Below are 5,372 nucleotides of genomic sequence, written 5' to 3'. Positions count from 1 at the left end.
ATCTCAGTGCAAGTTTAAATAGAATTGCTTGAGCAGTTCTGCAACATGAATATACTTACGTAGAATTGGCTGGTATATTACTGGATTTTTTCTTTAAGAAAATTCCCCCTACTACACGAGGCTGCACTTCTTGTTACCTTGATAGTGGAACTGGAACAAAAATGAGGTTGTTTCTTTTCTATACCTGACAGAGGCTATTTGTTAGACTCTTGCAAGGCCACAAAAAGTGTTGTTGGTTTCATTCATTCTCATGAATTATGTTTTCATACTGAATCTTTGCTGGAAGTTCCACTGTGAGTTTTCCAACAGAAACCCCATAGCAAACAGCTGATAAAAATCTGGATTCACCAACAGCATATTTTTGATATATTAGTTTTTTTACAAAAATTAAGATTTTTTAACAGATTTTTAGATGTTAAAGATTAGGTTAGCATTTTTTTCAAGTGTATTTTAAAACAATTCAGACATGCCCCATTAAAGGGAACAATGAAACAGGAAAGGCATGTTTTGCTCAGTACATTCCAATCAAACAAAAAATTGCTTTTCTAGTATGACTCTGTGAGGGAGAAGAACGAACATACCTATTCATATGCAAGACAGACATAATCAAGGATATTTGAATTTAAAGTAGTCAATCCATTGGGTTTAGAAGAGTACCTAACTTTAAAAGGCCACTATGTAACATTTAGGAGGATGTATTTGCAGAAATGAAATATAATATTCATAGATATGTTTTCTTTAGTGTATAATCACCTAAATATAGAAATCACTATGTTGTTGTTACCCTATAATGAGCCGTTATTATCTACAGACACTGCGGGTCACCTTCCATGGAGTCTGTCATGCTGAACCACCATGTTTCAGTACTGGCTGTAAATAGGGCCTTTCATTCCCAGGACATCAAATACAGACGTGAGCGGTGTTCAGTTAGTTTCAATCTACAACGTCACTGCAAGACGCCACTAAATCCTACACACTGGCCCTTTAAGAAACAAACTGACCATACGCAACAAAGATTCTGTGAAATTTACAGAGAGGACCAAACATGACTCAGCAGTCATACAAAGGTAATGTCCAGGAAGATGTAGTACAGCAAAGCAAGGAGCTAAACATTGACTTGAATCTGACTTTGACCACATCTGAATTGGCTTTAAACATCATTAAATGCTCATTAAATATGTAGTCCCAGTTGAGAGACAATTCAAGTACCTTGGTGATGATGCATATGATAAGCCATATGAGGTAAGCGAAAAACTTGGAGGTCACGCTGCACAGAACTGCTGTTTCTTGAGATTGCTGTCTGTTTTAATTGGAAGCAAGATTGGGACCTCAGCTGAACTTATCTTGCAGCCTCCAAAGATGGTTGGGTTCATTTGTGCACCCACACATTGCTTACTTAACCCTTAGATGCATGAGTGACTGGACCCTACACTCTTCCGTAAGTGGGTCAAAAATGACCCGTATTAGAATCAATGTGTTTTTATGCTATTTTTGACATTTTAGTTAAGAATAATCATTTGTATTATACTTTGTATTATATTTTGGTCCATATAACAATGATTAGACGTATGACGTATTTTTCACTTTTTCAACATTTTTAACATTTTGAAAACATTTAGAAAATTGGAAAGAATCAACATTACAAAATTACACAAACAGCAATAGAACAATGTCAATATCCATTTTGGTGTGTGTACGTGTGTGTGTTGTGTGTGTGTGTGTGTGTTGTGTGTGAGTGTGTGTGCGTGTGTGTGTGTGTGTTGTGTGTGTGTGTGTATTTCAGATTCTAGTCAAATCCCATAACTGCCTCTTCATCCAGCATCTGTAAGACCATTTCAACTGTATACCTAGCAAACATAAAAGGAAGAGAAGGTTTTGAATGACAAGCAAACCTATTGCGCATGGCACCAACACAGACAACCACACAAACATACAGTTATGTTAGCTCATTAGCCTACAGCTTGCAAACATAAAAGGCAAATTTGATAAAGAACCACACTTTCACACAGATCTCATGAATGAACACACACCACAGCAACCAAGTTAAGTGTTAAGCTAGCTTAGTGATAGGGCTAGTGTGGCAAACTTTAAAAGTAAAAAGGCCAAGCTGTTGATACATGAAATAACACATTCATCTGAATGACCACACACACACATCTCTGGGTGAAAAATGAAGAATAATACTTCATTATCCTCTCCTCAGATCTTGCCGTCCAACAATACCATCTTCTTAACGTGGAACTATAGACATCATAGCATGTGGGTCCACAAAAGATACACTAGTCCTGGACCAGCTCAGTGACCACCAGCAACAACCAGATTCCATCCTGATACTCGCATAAAGAAGCCACTCAATGCCGGGCATCCACACTACGGAAGCTTGGGGCGCGCGGGGAGGGCTACCGTCAATAACAAACAACGCACAATTTAGAAAAAATGTATAAAGCGTGAACTAAAAACAAAGTCTTCAATGGATAAGGGTCAAGTAAATGCGTTTTTGAAGAATAATGGAATAAAGAAAAGAATACACAACCTTTTCATTACAAAAATCACTCAGACACAAGACGAACCCCACGGCTCACGAGTTAAGATATTGCAAGAAAACGACCTCGCCCGGTCATTTTAGAACCACTTATGCATCTAAGGGTTAAAGTGGGTAACTGAATTAATCTGGCTTGCACTTTTCAAACTGTGACCTCCATTTTTCAGCCCCCTCTGCCATCACAGGAATGTCAATATAGATGAAAGCTTAATTGTAGAACCTAATTTTCAGCGTCTCTACACCAAAATGAGGGTAATAAACACGCTACTGTTTTGACTTTTGACAATTGCAGGGACAACATCATTTTGTGGTTTTGCATATTTATTAAGAAAAAAACTAAATAATGTGTGACATGAAGTGGAGTTCAAAACGTATACTCGTTTGTTGAAAAGAAAGTAATTCATTTCTTCTATATGTTGGCAAAATTTTGCCTAATTTCTGGCTCAGTTTGGTATGATATGGTGGAGGTCGGTGTTGGGGTAAGCTATCAAATTATCTATCCATATTTCTCACAGAAGAAACACTTACCAGTAATGGCTCAGTTACATAACTTCATGTCTCTACTGCAGTATACAGACTTTTCCCACCTTTCTTACACTGGTGTAATTATTAGGGCTGGGGATAGTGGTGCGGGGGTGGATACTTGTGAGACTGTTCCTATACTTAAATATTATGTCCATAACCATAAAACATTCAATCCACATAAAGCCAAGTGTTCTGGATCTGGCCACAGTAGCCTCCCAAGGGTGGTGCAGTAAAACCGCCCTGAGCCGCCATTAGGTGGAGGGACCTGGAAGAAATACTGGACAGAGGCTGGGACTGAATGAGAGCCAGAGCACAGCTGATGGTAAACTAATTTTGTTGGCCTAATACCCGCCCCCCCAAAAAAAACACACACACACACACACACACACAGTGGACATGTCCATGTGGGACACGCATACTGTACTGTATCATGCTTCCCCCCAAGTGCAGAGCCTCTTAGGACGCTCAGTGTGGGACAATATCACTCTCTCCCTCTTTCCATCTCTTCCCTCAACTGCTCTCGCACACACTTGATCACCATCTCACCGAGTAAGGCATATGCTCCATCATTTGCCTTGAGGGACAAAAGACTGGGAAGGAATTCAGCGAGACACTGTAGCACTTCTCTGCAGACTCTTGGAAAGGAGTGCTGTATGTGTGTGTATTAAAAGTGTTCAGCTGCACAGTCTCCCTGCCTGTGAAATAGAAGAAACACTATACAAGTCTAAATCTGGACTTGTATAGTAAATGTACATTATTTCAAATGAAGAGAAGAAAACATCAGTCATGGTCTTTACATGATAAATTGCTCCAATTATGTCTAAAAGGGGTTACATGTCAATGCCAGTAAGCATTTTGTAAAAGCATGTGGCTTTTGAGATGTGAGATGTCTTTATTTAAAATTTAAACAGCTTTTTCCTCCACATGAAGGTTAGAAGCACCTGAGACTAAAATCTCTGTCTGTCCATCTGATGCCCTGGAGCTTTTTTATAAGTCTTTTCACCCTCTGAAGGATAAAGGGATAAACCGTTTGCAGTGATTACGAGAGGCCAAACCCAGAGAGACTTTGAACATAGAGAAAAAAAAAAAAAGCCTAACTCATATTTTAATATAACTGTATTTTACTGTATTATGTTTGTCTCTTTCTGTCACCGGACACTAATAAAGAGTCAGCAAAAAAAAAGTTGCAAGTGTAACCGGAGCAGCAGCTCCTCGGCAGGACATTACAGGAATTTACGATGTGTTAAATGTTTCCTTTGTTCCTCCCTGTGGCAGCTCGCTCCGGCAATTAGGGAAGGCAGCGGCCTGCAATGAGCTCATTATCCCTCCCCCTCTGTCACAGTGTCTTCATCAAACATAATTTTTGTGTGTAATTACTTGATTGATTGATACTTCAAGCAGTAAGTCATATCACATGCCTTGCAATTCAGCACCATTTTAACGTGTTCATAAAAAATAAACCTGCAATTGCATCTTTGTCTTCCTGAAAGAAACATGACTTGTGTACCACCATCTTACCAGAAGAGATTAATTTAATATCACTTTTGTTTTTCTTTCAATATTGTGGTAAAATCTGAAACCCAACTGTGGCCCTTTGCCAAAGTCTAAAATGCCAGCAGACTTTTTTTCTGTGCACTTGAACCCTGAAATAAACCCCATGCGCCATTCCATTTGGCAAACCAATTTGGGATTGAGGGTGGGGGCAGGAAAGAGAGAGGTATAGGTTAGCTGTAGTAATAATCATAAATCACCTCTGAAATGCTGCCATGTCACATGCCAGACTGCGCCACTAATGACCAGCCCCATCTTTCACCGGGTATTTTTATCTGTGTGCCCTGACACTCGACTTCTGGAAGCGTCCTCTCGTTTTACGTCGTCAGCACCTCAGCCCGGCCTGAGCACAAGTTCCTCACATATCTATAAATACCAGCCAGCTAAATGGCATTTTCTCTCACCCACCCCCTGCTTGGCAGGAACCAGGGGCTCTGTGACTTGGCAAAGGAACCCGCAGTTCTTTGCCACTAAACATCTTGGGGCTTAGCCCCCCACCCCAGCGTCACCCTCCGGAGAACAGCTGGCTAAAAAAATAGATCCATCTGCCACTGCCTTCAGATTCCAAAGTGGTTTGAGTTTAATTAAACAAGTTGAAATTGGTTTTCACAAGATTTAGTAAAAGGTAGCAAACATTAGTTCACTTAAAGACCACTTGTTGGATTCATTTCTGACACTGTAGATGTAATTAAAGCATCAACATAGATTAGTGCTTGTTTATGTAAATACTCTCTCTACTCTCTCTCTCTCTCTC

Source organism: Morone saxatilis, unplaced genomic scaffold (genome assembly GCF_004916995.1).
Source record: "Morone saxatilis isolate NCDOM2014 unplaced genomic scaffold, NCSU_SB_2.0 Contig7, whole genome shotgun sequence".
In the NCBI taxonomy this organism is placed as follows: Eukaryota; Metazoa; Chordata; class Actinopteri; family Moronidae; genus Morone; species Morone saxatilis.
This window is presented reverse-complemented; position numbering follows the sequence as displayed.